The sequence below is a fragment of the Vigna umbellata genome, chromosome 8 (genome assembly GCF_029865625.1).
Source record: "Vigna umbellata cultivar VRB3 chromosome 8, Vumbellata_1.0, whole genome shotgun sequence".
In the NCBI taxonomy this organism is placed as follows: Eukaryota; Viridiplantae; Streptophyta; class Magnoliopsida; order Fabales; family Fabaceae; genus Vigna; species Vigna umbellata.
In genome coordinates this window covers 12,016,758-12,043,209 of record NC_142172.1, presented here as the reverse complement: position 1 = coordinate 12,043,209, position 26,452 = coordinate 12,016,758, and the positions used below count along the sequence as shown (strand labels likewise).

General features: G+C 31.6%; 1 long non-coding RNA gene across 1 annotated transcript; it reads left to right on the top strand.

Moving 5' to 3' along the window:
- The first annotated feature begins 7,080 nt into the window (after positions 1-7,080).
- Positions 7,081-10,986, top strand: LOC148194010 (uncharacterized). The gene is made up of 2 exons (XR_015781551.1): positions 7,081-7,473; positions 7,789-10,986. It is a non-coding gene; the product is annotated as an uncharacterized LOC148194010 (long non-coding RNA).
- The last annotated feature ends 15,466 nt before the right edge of the window (positions 10,987-26,452 follow it).

The following is a 26,452-nucleotide window of genomic DNA, read 5'->3' as shown; positions in this document are numbered from 1 at the left end:
TAACTCGGTTCTTGTCCTTCACACGCAGCTATTGGACACTGGTCCTTCACACGCAGCTATTGGACCTCGGATAAGAGTCGTCCTCCACACACCGCTTTAGACATATCTTCCCGGTTCTTCAAGGACTTACGAGTAAAAACATTGGTGAGTAACATCCATTCACCAAGCACAATACTCAGCACGAGTTAGAATTTTACGGGCTAGATATCTGTATTTCCCTCAAAAGGGTAAAATGATAGAACTCGTATCCACCTATCGCCTTATATAGGCAAAAGGAAATTATCCTTTTAACTACCGAGTTAAAGCATAAAATATTTTTGATTATGCATGATAAGACTATAAAATTCTTAAAGGCTATCTAATTAGATCCCACGAAAATAAAGTACATGCCAACTTGCATTAAATACAGAAATCACATTCAAGACAAATTGCTGTCAATTCCGACATTCGCTTATTGCTTCACCCGTAACTTTCTCTATAGAACTCCGAATGAGTTGGTTCTTGTTTTATTGGATTCTAGACTTAAAAACCTTTCATATGAATGCTAACTCGTAATTTTTGGATTAAAGGATCAGCTGCAGTAAAATGTTTAAAATAACATTTTCGTCACCTTTTTCTGTATTTTCAACTATAACCTTTCTTTATTGTTTTGTTTATTACTCTCTCCACATAATTCCAAATAATATGGTTCTTTTTGCGTTAGAAAATAGACTCAATAAGCTTTCTTTAGACACTGGAATTAAAATTTTTGGACCACTGTACTAACTGCAGTGAAATTATGAAAATCAGCATTTTCTGAGCTTCCTGGACAGGTGTACATGACTCACGGTAGATTAATTATAACAAGTTAAAAAAATGAAACTTTTGCTCCAATTAAGACAATACAATATGAGAGAGTTGCCATGGTTCCAAATCTGATTTCTAGGGCCGTGTTTGAGAAGTGATTAAATATATTCTAGAACACATTATTATCTCCGTAAACAAGTTTTCTATAAGGCTTAAAACCTTTGTTCTATGGTGCTTATACGTAGTGTTGGCCCTTTTCACATAGATAACATTTAAGTAATAAGGTATGGCATCATTCTTATTAAAGAATTCATATTTAATCTAAAATGGCCAGAATCTAGTACATTTAATGGCCACAACGTTTTCTTTCAAGTAAGAAGAACCATGAGGTATGGTCTGATGCAAAGCTCTACTTTAAATAAAGAAAAAAATCCAGCAGCAGGATTTATAAAGTCTGACATGTTGGTTTAGACTTTCAATGATTCTTAGTATGTTTATCTATTCCACGGGTGTCTTCATCATAGCCATACTCTCTGATTTAGGACAGAGGAAAAGAAATGACATGCTACAACTTTAAACAATGATGTTCTTATGGGTAGTGATGGATAAACAACACAATTTGTTATGTCATCCATGTAGTAAAAAAAAAAAAAACAAAAACAAAACAATGGAAACCGAGAATCATGGCCTGAACATAAAATAAGATTTTATCAATCAAAGTAATATGGCTAATAAAGAAAGGAAACGTATAGAGAGGAGGATAAATAGGTTGATGTATATATATATATAGGGTTTAAGATATTAGGTGGTAAGCTTGTTTAATTATTATTCTACCATAGTTTAGAAATCAATATGCTACTGCCACTATGTTCAGGGTACACATACCAAGAGAATTTAGTACCGTGAGAGATGTTCTATAAGGAAAATATAGCAATTAAACTATTCTAAAATTTTATACTACTATAGACCATTACGGCTGGAATTGGAATTCCAATAGTAAAGAAACTTGCTTCCGACAACAATGAATGGAAAGTCGTGGTATGGTATAAAGGAATAAATTTAAAAACATGTAAGTATGGTAAGTCTGACACAAGAAGCATGGCTCTAAAGAAAAAGAAATATATAACTAGACAAAAGAGAAGACTTACGACAATACCAACATGCACGCCTCATAAAAGTATAATTCACATCCAAATTCTTCATTATCTCATATACTCATATTAATATATATGAAACAACAGTATTCGGTTATTCTCTATTACCAAACTGTTTCATGCCTCCCAACCAAAGTCAGCAAGCGTAACCATAAATTAAAGAAAGACATCGTCTTACAACAATCATATGACTGGAAACACACTTTGTGCAGAACCGTGAATCAACACTTGTTCAACTAGATTTATGATTGTATCATATTTATCAGGGTTGATAACGAGTATATCTTACAGCAAAAAGATTCATGACCAGCTTTCAAGATACGATATTGTCTCTACCAATCAAACAAGATGCAACAGAATGCAATTCAAGGTAATCATACAATTTCTACAATGAATAAAAGAAATGGTTTAGCTCCCGTACCTCTTTCTCCAGCAAGATTGGTCATGGTTGAAGAAGAAAAGATTCATGCTACTCAATATAGCCCTTAGTATGCACGAAGATAAATTCTTCATATGGCCAATGTATATACATCATAGTTCAAGCTTTTAGAACAACAAAAAAAATGAAACCAGGTTCACGTATTAAGACAATTATTGCATAAGAAATTTGTTCCACTCTTGAAATAACAAACTTTCATATTTGAAATACATAAAGTAATCTAACCCATGATCCGCATGGCAGACAAAATGGACTACTTTCAAATAAGTGGAAAAATATAAAATTTAAAGGAATTGAATGAAAAGTTTCCAACCTTTGTCAAAAAAATAAATAAAATAAAATAAACAAAAGCAGGAACAAACTTTTGGTGCATCAAGAATTGTTTCATCCAAGTATGTCTTCTTACTAAAAAAAATTTAAATGTGCCCCGAAAGGACTGTATGTTGATGTGGCTATTTTTATTCACTCTTTATTCATATATGGCACAAAATCCTTAACACTTCACGTGATCATCTGACTAACCATCACACTCCAAACTTTTATGACAACCATAAATAGGCAAAGTTCTCGCATGCAATTAAATTAAGAAAAGCAAGACAAGTTTAGAATCCTAAAGCCATTTAATTCAATAACCATGCTAATTTAACAAAGTAAGTAATATAATAGAATTACATCTTAAACACTTAAATACACAATTACCATCACAAAATAAGAAATTCTTACTAACTAAATATTAGTTGCAAAATAAATTATCTTATAGTATTAATTTATTTTTGGGTCTTACAGTATGTATGGTTGCTCGGTTATCTCAACAAAGAGTTTGATGTTAAGGGAGAATAAAGTTATGATTTATGGGGGTTTCCATGCAAATATATGTGGCAAGTATTGGGTTAAAGGAAGGAAAAGAAGTCATTTCCGCATATCACAAAACCTGCACTGGTGTTTATGTCGTTACGAAGTTGATCACCGTTGGATCGGGCTTAGTTTTGGAAAGTGGGTTCTAGACATATGGTTATCCCTTTTGACCGTACGGATCGTCAATTGGAGGTGTACGTTGGGAGAAATAGCCTAAATAAAAAGAGGAAAGTATTTCCGCATATCACAAAACCTGCTATGGTGTTTTCGTCGTTGCAAAATCTTTAACCGTTGGATAGGATTGAATTTTGGACAGTAGGTTCAACACATATGGTTCTTCGTTCTGATCGTTCGGATCGTCAATCAAAGGTCTAGTTTGGGAGACAACAATCTCGCATTAGCAGCTCTATTTTGGAGAAGTTATAGAACGTGATGAGAATGAGAGAATGAGTTTAGGGGTTCTTTTTAAGGTCAAGTTTGACTTGTGGATGAGATCGGAGCAATATAAAAACCTTGATCTTTATAGTGCATTTGCTTCCTATGGTTGGAAGGACACAACGTTTGAATTTTCTTATCCATACTCTCTTTTATTCATTCGATTAAGTTCTTTGCATATTCGATTAAGTTTTCGCTGCATTGCTGATCATTTACCTTGCGATTCAAGAAAAGTGTAAAGGCATCACGTTTTGTGAAAAAAGATTTTAAAAGCTTTTGTTTTTACACTTCACCAATTCCCCCTCCCCCCTCTTGGTTTGAGAAATTGAGTCATTCTATTTTAATAGACATGGTGCATTCCTAGTAGGTGCATCGCATAGTTTATGCCGAACTATATAATGATAGTTTTACACGAAACTGTTGTCGTTTTTCAATTATATAACGACAATTTCTCCTTGAATCGTTGTTGTTTTTTAATTTTACAATTATAACGACGGTCATAAACAATGCAACTAATTCTTTTATTATTACGTTATTGGCATAAACATCGTTGTTTAGCATCGATATTAAATGTTTTTGCACTAGTGTCGCAGTGGATGTGCGTATTGTTTCGGCAGGATTTAGAACCCTAATCCAAAACATTCAAAGTTGTCTGCTCTGATGTCCAGTTGTGCTGTCTTCTCTCTTCTCTTTGTCCGAGCCGCGGGTGAGGGTACTTGCAAAAGACACTCCGACGCTCAAGTCAGTGACTTTGCGTAATAATCTTGTAATCAAGATTTAGTTATAAGAGCTCTAAGTTTTAGTTCAAGTTCTTTGTCTCCTTTGCCAGAAATATATTTATAAATTATAATGAGCTTACCGTTAGGTCTGACTCATTAACCATCAATGAATGACTATTAATTGTCAATAAATGATAATTATTTTCATTAACTCCACAACAGTTATTACTATTGATTACCTTACGGCTCTTTTTACCGATCGGTTCATTGACTTGAGAGATATCATCGGTCTGCCGACTCTTCTGCCCCTTTATCGTTCGGTTGGTTGCGAGCCCCTTGTACCGAGCGGTTAAATGTTTGTCCGCTCGGTTCATTTGCCTAGGAGGTACCATCGGTTGGCCATGAGCTCAATAACTTTAGAGGTTCTCTTGCACTTTTACCGTTCGGGCGGCTATAAGCCCATAGTAACATGTATTATAGCAACTGGGTTTTGCATGATTTGATGTAGGGGCTAACATGATGTTTGTCTTGGTTTGTATCACGGTGACTTCCTGGTGATTACTTTGGGGGTGTGAGGAGGTTAATCTCCTTCATGCATGCAGTAAAGGTGCGTTTTTGTGTGGGTCTCTGGCAAATTGAAAGGAGGAAGTTGTGGTGGTTGACGATGTGGTTGGTGTATGTTCAATAGTGTTATAACATTGCTCGACGAGACTTGGTGATAGTTCATATTGGACGATATCAGCTACAATAGTCCGATTGTGTCTTCCCTATGTTATTCTAAAATTGTGATTTTGAACAAAAATTTTAATGAAGTGTATGTACGATTTCCAACGCATCTTATCATGAGGAATAAATATTTTGAACATAATATTAAATATTTGTAAATGGTTCAACAAGAGTTCATTAGTGATGACATAATAATTATAAAAAAATCTCAATAAAAAGACTTTTAATATGACAATGATATTATCTTATTTGTGACTAACGTAATCTTAAAATTAATTTATAAAATAATATTTACACATCACTTTATATATATATATATATATATATTATAATTTATCTTATTTTTAAAGATTTTCAGTGATTAAATCAAGGTATTTAAGATATCCTCACCACACATTGTGGATAAACATACTCACATGCACCAATACACTCATAAAATATCATAATAAGTATTTACATACAAAACAAATCACTATGTATATCACACCATTACATATCATTATAAATCCAATCACGTATTTCAACAGTAAAAAGTCTTAAATACAATTCATGTCATTTCTCATAATTATATAACTCCAAAATTCTCATTTCTCATGTAAATTTGTTTAAGTGACTAGTTTGTCACTTCAATGAAAATCTCTCACAAAAAATAGATTATTCTCACTCAAATTTTTTCTTGACCGAAAATCTGACCAAGATGAACAACTATTTTCGCCCACATTTTTTTATTGAGGAAGAATATTTTGCTTGAACAAGTGTTCAAAATTTAGATTTAGATATTAGGCCTCACTTAGGGTAAGAAACTCTAATTTTGTTTCATACAAGACAATCACTAGTGCAAAAATATCGTATAACGTCGGTATTTTTCGGCCTTTCACGTCGAATTCGAGGTCGACGTCATATTGGGAGACGTTAAATTGACGTCGAACATAAAACAATTCGACGTTCACGCAAATTAACGTTGAATTTTTTTAATATTCGACGTTGATCAATTTTTTTGTTTTTTAAAATTAATTGTGATTTTTTTTACAACCCTGCGAGACCTGAAAAGCAGAAAAATAACAAATTTCAGTTTTTGGTTATTTATAACAAACAACAATAACAAACAACAAACAAGTTCAATAAAACAATAAAACGAAAACGAAAACTAACCTTCAAGAGGTGAGTTCGTCGGAATAAAGTATTGTCACCAGTGAGAGAGAAAGCAAAATGCGCCTATGAAGGCCAAGAACACGAAAATAATCGGTCAAAACAAACGAAAATCATACTTAAAGTAGTTAATTAACATGCATTTGTAACAAATGAAAGAAAGATTCGTGTGATGATCGTCAAACTTCGTTCTAGAAAAGTTTGAGCAGAGAAGAGGTATCGCAAACTAAGATAAAGTGAATGAATTTTCAATATTCCACTCAAATTTTTATTGGATTCACTAACCTTTTAACGTCTAATGATGGGGGCATTCGACGTTTTATATCCTTTTGACGTTTAATTGTAGGGAATTCGACGTCATACGTAAATACGTTTTCACTTTCGCACAAAGTATTTTCACAAAATTTACTAAATCTAACAAATTGACGTCGAATTACAATTCTAAACGATGTTTAATAATTGCATTTATTTAAAAAAAATGTCATCGGTCATTTTTAACGTTGGCTATTTATTGGTTGAACGTTGAACGCATGACGTTATACACTATTTTTGCACTAGTGAATTTCTACTACTCCACTGTTCCTAAATAATAAAGTGAATAATAATTGTTTCTAACTCTATAAATAGTCCTCCACATTATCACTGTAAAAGGAACACAAAATTGAAGGTTCTAGTTGAAGCTTCTTTTAAGCTTTTGCAGGAACAACACCGATGCAACTCCATCATTAGAAATAAGTAGATTATTTGAATAAACCCTAAACCCTAAACACTAACAATCCAAAATTTGACAACCTTTTAACTCCAACACGTGTCGCCATGTCATTGGTCCATGTGGACAACTTAAAAAAAATTAAAATGACATAGCATTAGATGAAATTGGGGTTCAAGGATTTTTCTTCTTCGCAGGTTTCATTTTTTGGGATTCAAAAATTAGATTTGTGAGGTGCGAGAGAGAGCCTCCTACCACCCAAAAACCTCCGTTCACCGAAAAACCGTCATTCAGCCACAAATCGCTATTCACCCAATGCCACCGCTGACGAAACCTATCTCCGCCGTCGTTCGGGCCGAACATATCGTTTTTTGGAAGCACCGTTGAAGGTCGAAACCACCATTGACGTAGGTTTTGAAGCTTTCTGTCGTTCGTTTCTCTGTAACTGTCGTTTGGAAACACTGTTGTAGGCGAAAACTACCATTGAAGACGAAAAAGCATGTAAGTTTCTGTGGTTTGTTTTGGTTTTCCTTTCTTATTGTTGTTAGGTTATTTTCACTTGTTTTAAATATTTGATTTTTTTTATCATTTTGCAGTTGTTTTGCTTTTTGGGTGCAAAGTTACAATTTTTTTACATGTAAAATAATTTTTGGGTTTGTGGTTGTTGTTCGGTTATTTTGACATATCTTTTGTACAATGTTTCATTTGACAATCATGAATTTCATATGACAGTAAGATGAAAACAATGTAAGTAAATTTATTACTTTCTTTGAATAATGTTTTTTAATGGTTGATTTTGTTAAAAATTATTTGTAGTTTCATGAGCACTAGATGTGTGAAGGATTTCGATTCAAGAGTTTTATTGGGAGAAGTTTCGAACCAGGTATGGGGATCTATGGACTTTAATTGTTTGCTTGTATATGATTCATTTATATGTTTAGGGAAGAAGAAATTAGCGGTTGATGTTTTGAATTTATTAAGTGTATCAATTTGTATGAGTAGTTAATCCTATGTATATGATAAATGACTTACTGGATTTATAGTTAGGTATGTCTCGTGAATAAATTTTTTTCACAGTTAATTATTGGTTTGAAGTTCGAATGGGTACTTGTGGTAATGGTCTAATAAAAGATGAGACTGACATGAATTAAGAGTTTGAGTTAATAAGCTTTTTGGAATAAAATGACATGTTGTACATTCAAATTAGAGCCATTGTTAGGTGCTTTAGGGGTTAGCCATGATATGTTAGGTGCTTTAGGGGTTAGCCATGAAGACATTGTTCAGTGCATCAGGTTTAGTTGCTTCATGAATTGAGATGGGAATGCTTAAAAGAAATTGGAAGTTTTTTCAATACTAGATGTTATCCATGAACAAGTATTATTGGCTATTATTTATAATATGTTTTAATTATGCGGTAAAAAAAATTGATCTTGTGTGCTTGGTAATATGTCTCTAAAATGTTATGTGAATAGAAAATGATGTTATTAACTACATGGCTTAAATCTAAAGGTTAAAGAGCAAGTGGTTGAGAGTGATTAAATAAGAATAAATGAAATAAGACTAAAAACACAAGTTAGGATTAAAGGGTTAATATTTACAAGATAATTAAGTGTTGCACCAAATATGTTGTTGTTTTAACTCTAAATGCTTGTTGTTTTTAGCTCTAAATGTGTGTTGTTTTGGCCTTAAAAATTTGTTGTTTTCTTTAAAAATCTGTACTAGAAACCTTGTTATTTTATTTTAAAATCTGCGCTAGAAGCTTTGTTGTTTTCTTTAAGAATTTATACCATAATTGTTGTTGTTTTACTTAAAAATCTACACCAGAAGCTTTTATGTTTTCTTTAAAAATTTGCATTAGAATCCTTGTTGTTTAGTGTTGTTTTGGACTGAAAATTCTACATTAAAAATGTTGTTGTACTCATCGTTATCTCATATGTTGTCTATTTCTTATATTATTTTAACTCTTTCTACTCTTATGCAACAATTCATGAAGCAACTAAACTTGATGTGGTGAACAATGTCTTCATGGCTAACCCTAAAGCACCTAACATATATAACCTTATATGGCTCTAATTTGAATGTACAACATATCATTTTATTCCAGAAATCTTATTAACTTAAGCCCTTAATTCATACAAGTCTCATATTTTATTCGACCATTACCACAAGTATCCATTGGACATTCAAACCAATAATTAACTGTGAAAAAAATTATTCATGAGACATACCTAACTATAAACGCAATAAGTCATTTATTAGAAACATAGATCAACTACCCATACCAATTGATACACTTAATAAAATCAAAACATCAACCTCTAATTTCTTTTTCCCTAAACATCTAAATGAATCACATACAAAGAAACAATTAAAGTTAGTAGCTCCCCATACCTGATTCGAAACTTCTCCCAATAAAACTCTTGAATTGAAACCCTTCGCACCTCCCATGCTCACGAAACTACAAATAATTTTTAACAAAATCAACCATTAGAAAACATTATTCAAAGAAAGTAACAAATTTTTAATACGATACGCTTACTTACAATGTTTTGAACTTGTTGTCCAATGAAATTCACGATTGTCAAAGGAAACATTTTATAAAAGATATGTCAAAATAACCAAACAACAACCACAAACCCAAAAATTATTTTACGTATAAAAAAATTGTAACATTGCACCTACCCAGAAAACAAAACAACTATAAAATGATAAAAAAAAGTCAAATATTTAAAACAAGTGAAAATAACCAAACAATAAGAAAGAAAAACCAAAACGAACCATGAAAACTTATGTGCTTTTTCGTCTTCAGTGGTGATTTTCGCCTACAATATTGTTTTTAAAAGGCAGTTACGGAGAAACAATTGACAGAAAATTTCAAAATCAATGGTGGTTTCAACCTTCGAAGGGGCTTCAAAATGGCGCTATATTTGGCCCCAACGTCGGCGGAGACAAGTTTTGTCAACGACGACAGTTCGATAAATGACGGTTTGTGGGTGCGCGACGGTTTCTAGGTGAACGTAGGTTTAAAGGTGGTAGGAGGTTTTCTCTCACACCTCATAAATCAAATTTTTGAATCCCAAAAAATTAAACCCGTGAAGAAGAAATACCCTCTAACCTTAATTTCATCTAATGTCACGTCATTTTAATTTTTTTTAAAGTTGTCCACATGGACCAATGACATGTCAACAAATGTCGAAATTAAAAGGTTGTCAAATTTTGGAGTTGAAATATCATTATCCAATTTTTTTAAATAATGTTTTAGTAGTTTGTATTTAATTTATTTGTTTATCTAATTATATAAGTTAGCACTTTCAACTACTATATTTATAATAATAATTGGCGCAATATGTAAACATTTTGACTATACTATTACAAAAAAAAAAAGTAGAGTCAATACACTTTGATTGTATCATAATAAGTATATAAATAACTGATAAATGAGCTCAATCTTGTAATTATTGAAAAGTTGTAATAGGTAGTATATTGTTATGTAAAATATTGTACAGGAAAGATGTATTATTTAGACTTTGTCAGCCAATTTTCGCAAAGCGAAAGCCAAAATTCGCTCTGTCAGAAGAAGGAAATTTGCATAGCGCACCAGCACTTGTGCGCTGAGCGAATAACATCACTTAAAGTGCAACCGTTAAGAAAATTCGCATAGCGTACCAGTACATGTGCGCTGAGCGAATTAATGAAGTTAAGTGACTTTAAAAAACATGACAAAAAGACAGAAACATTCGGCTGACAGAAGTTCTGGACACAAGAAAGAAATGAAAACATCTTAGGAACTTCCGGAGACTACTTCAAGGCATCAAGACACCATTGTTGCAAGGGATTGCTTCAAATGTGTACGTTTTTGATGACTAGGAGTAGTTAAATTTCTCTTTCGTTGGGATTGGATGTAATGAACTCACTGTGATTTAATTTTCCTGTTCAATATATAGTTGTTCGTTCATATGCTCTTTCTTGAATTTATTATCATTATATGAAAATATAATGTTATTTGAATGTCTTTGATTACTGGGAAGTAACTTTGAACATGAAGTGATTGGGATCTAGGGATAGACTCAATAACTTGATAATTCTTAACATCGGACTTAATGCAAATTGTATGTTAAATTGACTAAGGGTTTATCATTTTAATATGTTAATTTAGAACTAGTTGCTAAGTGATTAGGACTAGTATGCCTTGATGTGAATGTTTGAATGAAGTAATGAAATATTGAACAGAGTTTTATATTCATATGATTCATGAAACTCAATTCCAACTAAGTTTCTTTTAAATATAAATTTCTTGCACACCAACTGTTTGATAAAATACCAAAAATAGTTTCTTGTGTTGTTTTGTGCATTTTGATGTCTAATTGAGTTATAAAAGGAAGAATTGTCATGTGTTGCACAAGTCCTTGGAAGACGATACTTTTACTTATTCATTGTATTACTTGGAACGATTTGGTATACTTGCCAAAAAGTTAACAATAACAAATTAGAAGAACAAACATTTTTTAAGTAAGATAATCCATCATCCGAAGAGAAGGGTTGACTTACAAAATTTCTTATTCACAATTAACCTGTATAAATCATATTTGCCTAATTTGACACATTTATTAAATATTACTAGAGATCTTACAATCAATCCATAGTATAGAGTGTATAACTACTCTTACTTATTGAGTTCATAATAATTATACAATGGTAATGTAAGAAAATATATTTAATCAAGAAATAAAATATCATGGTTAATTTGATTTTTAAGATAATTAATATTTTGAAAGTCCATATATTACAATGCACAAATTTGTATTATAAAACAAAAGGGTTTAATCATTTTCGAGGTCTATATTTATATATAAACATCTCAAATAGGTCCTTCAATTATTTTTTTAATTCAATTAGGTTCCTATTTGTGTAAAATTGATTCAATTGCACTCTTGTTCTTAATTTGAGTGAACAACATTAAGAATGCATTCAGGTAGCATATTGACTTTGCAAATCTGAACCATGTGGTAGACTAAGAGTGTTAGTGACGTGGATTTTGTAATTTTTAAATGAAAAATAATTGGGATTTCATTAAATTCCTAATTTGAGAAAATCCCTAATTTGTGAAACCTACGAAGAATCGGAAACAATTTTGGGGTTAGGATCTCTGCATCGAATCTTTTCAAACAAAGCTTTAGCCTCTTCCATCTTTCCTTGTTTACAAAACCCAATAATCATAGCGGTCCTCACGCACATCATTCGTTTACAGCATTCTCCCAAACACTTCTCGTGCTTCTTCATACAATCCATTTTCCAACAACCTATTGATCATCACAGTCCATGATACCGCATTCCTCCGAGGCATCGCTTCCAACATCGCCCTCGCGCGCCTATTAGATGAATGCTTCAAAAGTGATGACGTCAAACATTATTTTATCCATTTATTCAATCCGCTCACCTTTTTATATTTTCTCACTTCTCATAAGAAAGATTCCAATAACTTGATAACAAACCAAATGGGAAACAATTAAATCTGAATTTACTGTTACTTTTTTTTATGTTTTTCAAAATTGTATGCTAATACATGCTGTGTTATGAGAATAACATGAAAATGCAAGATGTTATGAATTTGACAAATTACCTATATGCATGTGTATGGCAATGTTTGGATACATGTTATGCGCTATATAAGGTGGCATGAGCATGTAAGACACTATCATGAACTATAATGTTTTGTTCACATATATGATATATTTTATAATCCTTGACATTGTACCTTAACAAATGGTTATAAGGTAGAAAATGATTGATGGTGTAAAATAATAATGCATGCAACATGAAAGTTTTATAAGCAAAAATATTAAATATTTCAATCCTATCATCTCATAACAACTTCAAATATTCAATTAAAGACCTACATAAACATCTATCATTTTCAAGAAAGTTGTCTTGGACCAAATATATCAATTAATCCTTTGGTCTACTTGGATGTTTACCTTAAATAAAACAGATTAATTCACTCAATATATCAATTAATCCTCTTTTTAACATCCACTTTTCACAAACACATTTTTTTTCTTAAAAATAATAAAATAATGTTAAAGGTTTTAAAATTTAAAATTAAAATTAAGAGTGAAAATATTTATAAATATAAAAAAATTAAAATTCTTTCTTTTACTTTTAGGTGTAAAAAAATTAAAAGTTGAAAACTAACATTATTCTCAAATAACTTTTCATTTAAGAAGTACATTATCTCTATTTTTTCATTATAAATGAAATTACATCGGAGCCATATGAGTTCTAAATAAAAAATCAAATAGTTTTCTAAATAGCTTTTCGGTTAGAAATACGAAAATACTGATTTTTGAATAAAAATATATAAGAGTGAAAATTAATCTTTGTTGAATTCTTATATTCTCTAATTTTTTTTTCCATTTATATAGTATTTTTTTGAAAAGATAAATGTTTTAAAAATATCACATTTTTTTCATATTTAATTAAAATTACTATTTAAGACAAAATGCTAATACTTTTGTTGCATATAATCGACCCAAAACTCAAAATCCGATTTCATATATATGTTTTATTTTTTCAGCTTTTATACAGTTTTTCATCGTGAAACATGAAGATGATTCTATAAACTCTTATTTTAGAAAATACTTTTTTGAATAGCCATACGGTTCCAATTAATTAATTTTTTAAAAATATAAACACACAATAATATTTTAAGTTAAATAATTAACATTTATAAACTAAATTTTAATTATTTATTGTAATAAAATAATTTAACATATAAATATATAATAATTATTTTAATTGATTGATTAGAGATATTAATAATGAATTAAAAAATTAAAAATAATTATTAAATAAATATATTGTTTATATATATATATATATATATATATATATATATATATATAATTTGAAATAATAAATTTAAAAAAAATAAAGAAAAATGACGGATGTTCCCACCAACTGATATATCTTAATTTTAAAACTTCATGGAAAAATTAAAATATTAGGAATTATTTCTAAAATATGCACTAAATTATTATTAATTTTAGATACTTCTTAAATTATTCTCTTTTCATCTTAAATTCAGTCACATCACTTTTATCTGTTTCATTGTGTTAAAAAATTGAACTCTTTAATGATAACTAGATTCCCATCCTTGTTTTCTTGATTTTGGAGAGAATTAAGTTTATGTACAATTGTATGCTTGTTTGATAGGAAATTTCTGTTGCGCATGTTTCTTATTTGTCGTGTAAACGGTTTTAAAATATGCAAAAGTTAAAGTCCCAATATTTTATAAACAATATGTAATATTTTTTTTCTGGATTTTGATATTATTTTAACTGTGTGGAAAAGTTGGTACGAGATCTTTACTTTAACCTATAAGAAAAATACATAAAGACCATTGCTGTCAGAGAAAATTATGGAAGCTAAAAGTTTGAGGCTTTTTTCACTCTAGGTGTTTGGAGAACATGGGAAACGAATTTGAAGGGATTTAAGGGTAAATATTTTGTTGTTTGATTAAGTGAATTTGTTTGTGAGAGTTAACGTAGGATTTGATTAATGTGATAAATTTAAAAAAATTGTTTAATTGGTAAAAATTAAAGATTACCAAAATGTCCTTAAATATTAAAATAATATAAAATGATATTTATTAATGTTATATTTAATTGTAAAAATGTTTATAAAGAGTAAAAAATTAACATTATTTATTAAAATTAATTTTAATTTTGTACAAAAATTTAATTTTTGTAAAATGAATTTTTTTATAATTGTAATATTTTATGATTTTATTTGTTATCGAAATGAAATTAAAATATTTTTAAAAAAAAATAATTAAAGAAAGTTAGAATAAAAATATGATAAATCAAACTGGATCAGCCGCAGAATTCTTGAGCACAATTAAAACTAAAATCAGCCAATAAAGACACTCCATTCGCTTAAAATAACACAACATTTTATCATAACAAAAGGGACAGTAACAATGATTTAGAAGAAAAGCAAAACAGAACAATGTGTTAACCATGTAGTAAGCTTTTTCCTCCCTTGGCTTCAAGTGCTATGACATTCTGCTCATTCAAACAAAATCATCATAACTAGCTTGCTTAGTCATATTTCATCTCATCCGAAAGACTAGGACAGATTGAGATGCCTTTCTTTCTACAAGTACACAACAACACTTCCTTTCTTCGGTAGAGAGATCAAAGGGCCCGCATACATGCCACAGTTCCAAGCAGACGGAAGAAGGAGGAGGAGGACCAACCAAGGTGGAAGCATAAGTGCTTATCCCAAAGTGAGAAGAACAAGATAAAGCGGCAGAAGAAGCGGATATTAGAGCTTCATCATCCTCGGTGGTGTTCAAATCCCATAAGAGCTTAACCGAATACAACACGCTATGTAACCGAATAAGCGTTGTGTGCAATTTGTTCAAAGCAATGGAATCAAATACGTGTTGTCTGCAATTTGTTTAAAGCAATGGAACCGAATACGTTTGAGATAGAACTTAATACAAGAAGATGTGGATTTTCTTCTTACCACTAGAACCGGATACCCCATTTGTAGAACTGAATACACCCCCCTGAAGAACATCAAACTCTTCTTCAACCGTTGCTTCTATTGCGGCTTCAACAGCTGCTTCAACTGTTGCTTGAAGTTTTCTTCGTCTTCATCCATCAACCTCTCCTCAACATGAAGCTAGGGCTATAAGCGCTGCAACAGCGAAACTGCATAGCTTTGTTTACTCGTGAATGCACAATGTATACACTTCTTGGTATTTTACAAATATTAGAGGACACATATGTCATTTGAACGTAAATCATTGCAAATCTCTTCAAGACAGTGAGATGCTTAAAACACTCTCATCTTGCAAATCAGCGCATTTCGTTCTTTGCAAATTAGTGTAAACGAACAACAAATGTCTCGCAAATTACCGCTCGCTTTTCCTCATAAATAGTATTTCCCTTGAAGTGAACACAACGTTAGTAAAATCTAAGGGAAACTAAAATATATGCTATTTATATTTTTCCTATTGATAATTTTTTTCGATAATAGTTAATATGTTTATGTGTAAAAATTTAGTTGATATTTTCTTTATTGATAGTTTTATTCCAATAATCCATTTTCTGTTAAATTCTTGCGTTGTCAATATAACATCCCATTTTAATTGTATAAAACTACCAAAATGAAACGTTACGTAGATGCTAAAAGAACAACTAGTAAAACAAACCTTCTTCAAAGAAGAGATCTACTCTTGTAGATCCATCTAATAACTCATCTGCTTCTCCCTCAACTTTTGTTGGAACAACTGAAAAAAAACATCTTCCTAAGCTCACACCATTTAGGTGGTCATTGCAAACGAAAAGAACAACATGAACACAAATAACACAAAAGCAAGGGTAAACTAGATACAAGACAAAATATATCACCTTTATAACATGACATACATAAATCATTTGTATAACATACATCAACTCAAACATCTTAACATGCAAAGACCTAGACTCACTATCCGGATATTGTATGGAATGTCGAGTTACAAAGGTTCTTGCACTGATGTGGTAGAACAATTGTACTACCCAAGCTACCACACTAGGTTAGTCCAACAAACGCCCTTTTACCAACTAGAGAAAGGCACCTTAGGCTCAGACCTTCTACTATTCTCATGACATGACTCATCACTCGCTCAACGAGACTGCATAATTTTGCAGCGCCAAAACTGTAGATTTTGCACCTTTCAACCACTCATGACCTATCCTATGCATCTTTCCCAACTTCTAACACTCTTAGATTGTATTCTAAACTAGAATTAACCTAACCAAACATATCTAAACCAACCTAACCTCATTTTAAGGTGATTGATCATAAGATTCCAATCCAAAATTAACCAAAACCTCACTTTAGAGACCCAAATTGAATTCCACAAGTTATAGCTCATTTTTAAACAACTTAGGGACTCCAGCAAGTCACAAATGACTTACCAACACCCTCTAAAATGACAATTTATACATAGAACCTAAAATAAATTCAAAATCTCACTAGTTCAAACCCTTAAAATACACTTAAACAACTTTGTAAGTACTCCAAAATGACTACTACTCCATTCTAACACACATATAAGCTAATTCTCATCCCAAACAAGTTACAAATGAGCAAATAGCAACCCTAAAACAATTGTTTCTTTATCCTAACACCTATTTCTCAAACTCACCTATTAAAACTTTCCTTTTTAACTTCACCACCCAAATATTTGATCCTTCTTCCCTCCAAACTCTTTGAATTAAATTTCCAACATCAAAGCAACTTCATATTATATCATTCAATACGACAAAGACATCCAATTTCATCATATCAAACATAGATCATGCAATACAATAACATACACATCTAATTGATCTATAGCATAATTACTCAAATTAATACTCAATCAAGTTGATAAGCAAAGAACCACTAAACTTGCAAGACAATTATAGTTAATGTTTAAACATCTAGCTTCCCTTACCTTACACTAAAGCAACTGAACTCTATAAACACCAAACCCTTGCTTACAGCTCAAGGAACTCTAGAAACACTTACAAAACACCGAACAAAGATCAGAGAGAGTCCTTAGGACCTCTGGTCAACAAGAAACTAGGAAAGGACATTACAACTCACATGCAACAAGAGATCATTAAGCATGATCTAAATTAAGAACGAAAAAAGAAAAATAAGCCGAAACTTACTTACACTATTGAAGAAACTGATCGAGTAGAAACGTAAAACTCGTTGTCGCGGTCGATTAGGTACCTCCTGGTCGTCAAAGAGATGACTCGGGAGTTAGAACTCTTAGAGAAAAGGTAGAGAACTCTAGAAAAATGGTTTCTAGAGGGAAGATATATTTTAAAATAATGAAACTCATTTATAATAAAATTATTTATAAATAAATCATTTAATATTAAAATAACCGAGTCTCACTATTTTTAGACTATCACCACTTCTAACTTACCATTTTCTGTGATTTTACAGTCATGTAAAATTTAATACAATTATAACCTAAGAAATAATAATTTATCTATCTTTTAAGAAAAATAATTATAGCGATAAAAAAAATAAATTATACTTAAATATATTATCTATCCCTTTAATTTGCTTTTTGGTTCCTAAATTTTATTTTATTATCCCAAATTTTCTTTTGTCATTTTAGTCAATATTAAATAATATTTTACTATTTAAATTTGATCTCTGCGATGGGCATATTACATCATCAAAAGATAGCAAAACCAAAATAATAATTTTAATATTACACATGTTTCAAAATAATAAATATGAATATATTTTAAGAATCATTTACAAATTTATAAAAATGAAGCTAGATTAGACTAACTTAGATAAAAGAACTAAAATTAAATATCAGCAATTAAGAAGGTTTATAGAAATATTTATAAACTCATTGCATTTTGAAGCTGCTAAATGTGATTACTTAGCAAAAGTTCATATATATTTGCATAGTTTTAGTTAATTCACATTACATCTTGCAGGCTTACAAAGTACAAGCACATTGGATATGCTTGCTTTAGATATAAATGTTATAGATGGAAAGAAGCTAAGGGAGTCTTTACGAACTTTATCATCAAATAAGATGCTTTTTATGCGTAGGAGCAATTGTTGCTCGAGGTACTACTTTTACTTCTTAACTTTTCTTGGTAAATTAATTTTCTTTATGTTACATTAAGCTTCCTATCATTTTCTGTTTTGTGCAGATTTTCATGATTTAAAAAATCTAGAAAGTTTGATACTAGATGGAAGTTCTAACCTGGAAAATGATTTTTTTGAAGTATTGGAGATTTGACTTCTTTGAAATTTTTGTCACTTTCGGAAAATGGCACACTTCCTGCAGCTGGTAACGTTCTTGTTAAATCACCTTTTACGTTATTCAATATATTTTTTTCTCCATTTGTTAAAATATTTACATATTTTCATTTTGGGTTTAATTGTTTTTTGTCTCTAGTTTCGTTATAGTATGTCAAGTTGGTCTAACCTTTTAAAAAGTTTCAATTTCGTTCATACTTGATAAAATTTGTCTCAATCAAGTCATTTCCGTTAAATACAAACTAACGGGGTTAAGTGTTTGATGATGTGTCAGAAGACAATAGCAATGTGGCATTGTTTGGAAATATTGCTTCTGACGTATAAGTGAAATATAGGGTGACATGAAAACATGGTTTAGAATTAGGGAAATTATAATCTTAATAATACAATTAAGGGTTTCAAAAGCAGAACCACGTTTGGAGATTTGGAAGCGCATTTGTCATTCTTCGTGGGGGTATTTTGGACAACAAAGTGGGTTCCATTTGAAGTTGCGTGTATGATTGCTTTCGTTTTGTTTATGGTTGTTTTTGTTGTATGTATGCTTGTTTTCGTTGTGGTCCCCCATAAAGTTTGATTTGTGTTTGGTTGTTGTCCCCCATTATGTATGTTGTGATGTCCCATTTTCGTTGTGGTACCCTATTATACCATGTTAAATTATTTGTTTATGGTGTGTTTATGGTTCCCTAGAAAGTTGTTTTACTTGTTTGTGATCTGTTTATGGTCTCCCATAGTACTTTTTTGTTATCATTTTTTTATGGTAACTCCTTTAAGGACTTCTCATCCAAAGAAGTATCAACATAGACTAAGACTAAGAAAGGGAAGTGAATAAAGACTTTTAACAAAAAAATCTTTCCTTATCTAAGTCTTAGATGGATTGACTTTGCTAAATAACATTTGCATTGTTTTGTAGGCCTTAAATAAAGGTTGGAGACCATGGATAATCAACCAAGGAAGCTTGGTGAGCCAAAGGAAGAGGAGAATAAAAAAAGAGAAGAATTGAAGTGCTTTCCGGATTTGGACCATTAGCTTCCGAATTAGGATTACAAAGAGAATTGGCTTCTAGATTGCAAAATGTTTTATTCACTTCACTTAGTTTATTGTGCTAGAATTAATCAGGGAATTGTGCTTAATTGTCCAGTATTTTCCCGTTTTTACTGATTGTGCTTAATTTGATAAGAAATTCTTATTTTACTTAATTTGAATTATCTGAGAATAATTGTTTACATTATTGAGTGCAGGAAAAATTCTGTAAATATTTTTGGACATTTGAAAGAATATTTATTTACACACTGTGTTATCTAGTCGAAGCCGAGCTGCATTAAATTAATCTGTGTGTTGATCTATGTAAACTGGAGGTGAAATAATTTTATTTAGAGTTGGAAAGGTGGTGTCATGGTTTGGATGAAACACGTTTCATTGTTATGTGTTATATGTTGATACCCATTTGGTCACCATTTCACGTAGAAGAATTTGGAACCCATGCCACACGGCCAATTTTGGCAGCAAACAATTTTTGGTTTGGAATGAAGAAGGAGACTACCACCACATAAGTGCAGCCACGGTTCTCAATTAATTTGGAAGAATATGTGACAATTCACGTATGAAATGTAGCACCAAACATATTAAACAAAATTGAAAAGTATGCCACATAAGAGGAGGGACCACATTAGTTTGGAATCACACGGCCCCCTTTTGCTTTGTCAAAAGTGATGAAAGAAAATGTGCAGAGGGAGTTCACGGCAGCCCACAAAATGGGATGTTCCTTTCTTGGTTTTGTAAAGTGTTAAAGGGGACAATCATGGGACCACCTACGGTTTTCTAATGGCATAGCTTGGAACGTGAATTGCATTTGAATTGTCCATTATTTGGGAAAAGCAACCAAAGAAGCTCACGGCCATTCAGCAGAGCATTCAGCCTTAATTGAAATCAAAGAGTGGGAGCCACCATGTTGCAAAAGCTCACGGTTATTGAAAGAGGAGGGGCCACGTTGGAAGCTCTTGTCCGCATGAAGGATCTCCAAAATCAAGTGCAGAATTTTATTGAAGAGGAGTCCACGGCCACACCACTTAAAAGCTCACGGTCTTCTTGGCTTTGCAGCAGCTCATTGCCCAGCATTTGGAGAAGAAGACGTCTAGCTCGGAGCAGCCACCAGTAGAGAAGACCTCCATGTCAGCAGCAACTCCATAACAGCAGCCATCACGTAAGATAGTGTTTGTATTTTTGGCTTAGGAATTGAACACGACTGGAAGGAGAAGCACGTCCAAGATCCATAGATTTTCACGGTCCAGCTGGGAGAAGAGGAGAAGCTCACGGCCTTCATCCAGCAAAGTGGCCCAAGCAAGCAGCTGCAACGTGAGGAGGCCATGGCTGAACGGAAAGGAGAAGGGTGGATGCACATGGAAGGAACGTCCAGCAGCTGGTCCAGTAAAGGAGATGCTCCACAATCTTAGTCTAGTTGAAGAAGAAGAAGCCGTGAGCAAGGAACTGGAATGTGGAAGCAGGGAGGAGAGCACGGAGGTTTGGAATCCAGCAGTGGTATTCTCGGTTGGAATGAAGAAGGAGAAGGGAACCACGGCAAGTGAAGAAGATGCCAAGTGTAGGTGAAACATGGAGGACCCCACCTTATTTTTGCTGGCACAGCTAGGAGCACCTGGTGAAGAAAGTCTTCAACCTACGAAGACAAAACACAAAACCTGGCTGCAGAAGTAGACAGAGTAGGTGCACAATATTTGCTATAAAAGAAGGAGAGCAGCAGAGAAGAAGTAAGTAGAATTAGGAGTAGGATAGTTAGGAAGCAATTTACGTTCTGTGCTGAGCTTTCATTTTTCCCCCTCCCCCTTTGGGGAGGTTTTGGGGTTTAATTTCCAGTAATGTTCTGCCTTGCTGTAATGGATTTCAGTTTAATCTACAGTTTGATTGCATTTACCGTGAACTTCCAGGTCTGTTTTATTGTTTTAATTTAATTTCTGCTGCTATTTACCATCTTCTGCAATTTACCATTTTCAGCAATTTACCGTTTTCTGCAATTTACCGTTTTCTACAATTTACCATTTTCTGAATTTATCGTTTTCTGAATTTTCTTTATTTATTGCATTTACGTTTTCTGCACTGCTGTTTTAATTTAAATTTAATTTTCCGCACAAACTACCATCAAACTCCCCCTACTTTATGTTTAAATCTGAAACTGAACCACAACAATATTGGTCTTTGAGAGACGACCTAGGAGTCACTTCCTAGTCTATACTGCATTCTTTTATGCACAACTTTTGTGGGAGGTGCGACCCTCTCGTCAATCTCCATGTAAAATCCAACTTGAAAGATATATTGAAGTGCTGTTGAGATTACTCCAGACCTCTATACTTCGAGTTCACCTTCTAGTGCCGATTTCGCACTCCTTCCTCTAGCTTCTTACCCCTTTGGAAGACCGTCTGAGCTTGAGAAACCTTACACACTCATCCAACCTCACTGAACCTTTCATCAAACACTTGGCGTGCACCAGAAACTTCCTCCATTTCTCTATTTCGCTGCGTCCATTCTGAGTTTGGAAGAGCTTTATCTTGAAGAGTGGAGTTGGTTCCATCAATTTTGTTTGTGGTTTACAATTAAATTGATATTTGGTGTCGAAAGGGTTTAATAGAAACTATGGAGTATATGTTCTATATACTATAGATAGCATTTAGGGTAACCATAGATTAACATAGAAAATTGTTAGTGAAAACAATAGTGCGAAATATTAGTGTAGTTTACAATCATAGCCACAAAGTTAAAGATACCAATTAGTGGACTTCTATTATCTGACTTGGCAGTGCTACCCTGATGTTGCTAAAATGAGTCATTCAGTTTGACTGAGTGTTGTATCCTGATGGGTTGACAGTTCTACCTTGATTTTTTTTATTTAATAGTTTTGTACCTTGTTATAATGTAAATGTAGTGTTATTTGAATAAATAAAATATAGTGTTATTTGGGTAAATGTAGTGTTACATCAATATATTTGTTATAACTTTTATACTTTCATTCATTACTTTGATAGGGACTTTTGCCAGCAATAAAAGAATTTTTATCTGGTGTGGACCGAAGGTTGGAAGGAGGGCTTTTGGTGGAAAACGAAAAGGGGGAGAGGGAAACCAAGTTCTAATTTATAAACTCGAAGAACATATTGAAAACCATCGTCTATAGGTAATGATGACGATTACTAACGGTATATTGAGGGATATGTCCACTAGTGAGTAACAAAATTCATTACCAACAATCTTCGATTAGTCAGTAAATATGCATTATGCATTCAGTTAATAAATTCGTCAATAAAATTATCGACAAATCATTTACTGTCGGTAATAATTTGTCAATAATATACTAGTGGAAGTTATAGATAAATGAAAAAATTATAAATAGTTAGAGGATAATGTTTAGGAAAAAAAAGTTATATAGATCATATATAGTAAAATTGATAAATATAACTTTTTATGTATGCATAACCATTATTATAGGTATTGTAGTTGTGTTGAAGCTATCTTCATTTTTAATAGTTTATTCTTACATTTGTTATCTTAAGTCCTAATTTTACAGATATTTAAATCGTCATAGTTTATGTACTTGGTAACTAATACATAGTGATTGGTATCTTTTTTTGTAATCAATTTATTTTATCAATAGAACTGTTTGAACAATATATTTAAAGAAGAATTAGACATATAATTTGTAAGTTTGAATCAGCTAAGTTCATTTTTTTTTCTATTTTAAACCGTTAGGCTAGTTTTATGTGAAAAAAAATATAAAGCTTCTTTCAATACTAGAATTATATCACTACAAAAATTTATAATTTTATTGGAGGTTATTTTTTTTTTGTTTTTGAGGGTTTTAATTCCGAAAAATACGTTACTCGCAGTTACGAAAATCGTTAGAAAAAACTACGTCGCTAAATAATTTCTGACACTCTTTTTCAAAATCGTCGATATTAGCAGGGTTTTTCAAAATCGTCTGTATTAACGAAAGATTTGTGAAAACCGCGCGAGGTTTTGTGAAAACCGCTAATATTAATTTGTGAAAACCTCCAATATTATTGGGAGTTTTCAAAACCGTCAATAGCCAAGATTTTTCTAAAACCGCAATATACAATTCAGATATTTCTTTTGTATTATCTATAATTTTTATAAAAACTCTATAGCAATCAAATAATATGAAATTAATATTGAATATTATAAAATAAATAATAAACATATTTTAATACAACAAATTGTTCAAATAATGATTTACATTTATACTTAATTACACCTTATAATAAACTAATATATAAACTAATAAAATCCACTTTAAAACCTATGATACAACCTATGATACAATAAGAAACTCACATAATTACTTAAAATTTCCCATTAAAATGTTCTAAAATCCAGCCGAGTTGTTGAGTGAACCCTTTTATTGTGTTTGACATTATCTCTTCTTCTCCTTTGATGATCCATTGATATATATCTTTGTAGGTAACCTTAAAACAATATAAACAAATATTAAGCATCAAAATTTAGTACCCTAAAACATTGTACATAATCAAGAAAACAAATGCCTAGTGAAAAATCAAACCTTGCACCGAAAGCTCCAACTTCTCGTTATTTGTTTCAGCATTCAAAGCTTCACTCGAAGGATCATCCCCTCATCCAATTATTGATGGGAAGCAACACTGGAATTAGTTTCCTTTTGAAATGATCGAGGACTATAATACTTAACAATCAAATATGTTTAGACAATAACCATAATATTATATTATCATCCAAAAAATCATAATATTATATTATCAAATATAAATTTCTTATAGTCAAAAATAACAATAACATTAGTAAAAATTCGGACCTTGAATTTTAATTTCAAGCAAAGCCATCTTAGATATCTATCATGCCAAAACATTCATCAGGTTTCAACTGTGGAGGTGTGTGGCCGGAACCCTGAAATTATTAAAGTAAAAAAATAATAGAACAAAGAACTAACAGATTTACACAAACATCATTCTCAATGCATGATTGTAATGATTTTGGAAGAAAGAGTTTCACCATTCAAACCACATTGTAGAGTTCACTAATAGTAATAATCAACAAAGTGGTTATTGCTGAAATTATGGGTAAAAGTCTATAGTATTGCAAGTGCTAACTAATTATTGTAAAAGAAAACCACTATCAGCTCTATCATCTCACCTTGTAAACATGAAGTGCAGTTTGAACATATATCATCATTTCCCAGAAACCACATTGGAATTGTGCATAAGTCTAATGGTGGAAAAGAAATAAACATCATTGCATAAACACAGAAAGGAAACAGTAATTGGAGAACATCTATCATTTAATTAAGACATGAAGATTACCGGACAGTTTATGGGTGCCATTTTGATATCAGTTTTAAAAAATTGCTTCTCAGGAAATTTCTTAACTAGGGATCTTCTCAAAGTAGGTTCACTATTATCCGTCACACACCACCCTAGATCCAAAATATTGAACTTTGTAAGTCCTGATACAAGCTGTGGTAATACAACAATTAAATTGGATACAAATTTCTAAAAGTTAAAAAAGAAGAAGAAAAATCTAGAAACAAAGGAACTTTGCTAGAAAGACACGTAACAAATAAATTAATCAAGAAACTGATGATGATTCAACAGATTTTCCTAGAAAAAACAAGTAAATTGATATCGTTTATTTCAACTACTTTGGTGGGTTGCTAATTGCTATTCCTGTTCTAATTAATTAATGTAACTATGATTTAAAAGGACAAGTTGGTGACAGGGAAAAAGAAAGTGCATCTTGCAATTATTCTTCTGCAGCACTGTTTAAGGTTGAAATCTTAGTAGAAAAAAGTGGAAGATCTGGTATTGTATTTTTGTGTACAAGATTAAAATTTTGATCACTTGCACTCCATTCTTGATCCACCACACAATTAGTGTTCTTTAGATCATATATAGTTAAATCTCAATAACAATGAGTATTGGATCCAGGCGATAATTTCAATACCAACATATCTATCTATCTAAAGCTACTTCAGAATTTTCATATTGATAATTTCATTCCAGGCGAACATTTTCTCATAATTCAAAGTCTAGGAAAGGCATAGCACAAGTACCAGACACAACAGAGACAAAAAAAAGTCACACTGAAATAAAATCCTCACCTGACCAGGCTCCCAAGTTAAGTAGAAGTTGCCCCGACTTGAGACTGCAACATACCTTCCATCTGGATAAGTGATGTCTAGAGATAAGTGATTCTTTGTGCTATAAAAAAACATTGGTTTAAGAATTGATTTACAATTATACTTGCTTAATAATTTGTTTTTGAGATTTTACTTTTTATTTAATATTATTTCATAAGTTACACTACTTATAATTTTTAAGTTTATATTTCTATTTTTTTATTTAATTTCCAATTTTTTTATTAATGTGTTTATATTGTGAGTAGAAAAAAAAAAGAATAGAAAATTTTGTAAATATTTATTTCTCACTTAAGAGAGGAAGTAATTTTGAAAGTAGATATATATTAGAAAAGTATTTCTTCTATCTTTTTATCTATCTCGATTTTGGAAAAAAATGTTTTAATTTTATCAGTTTCTTTGGAAGTTCAATAACATTTATTATTGTTTTTATTATGCCCATTAGTTCTTATAATAATT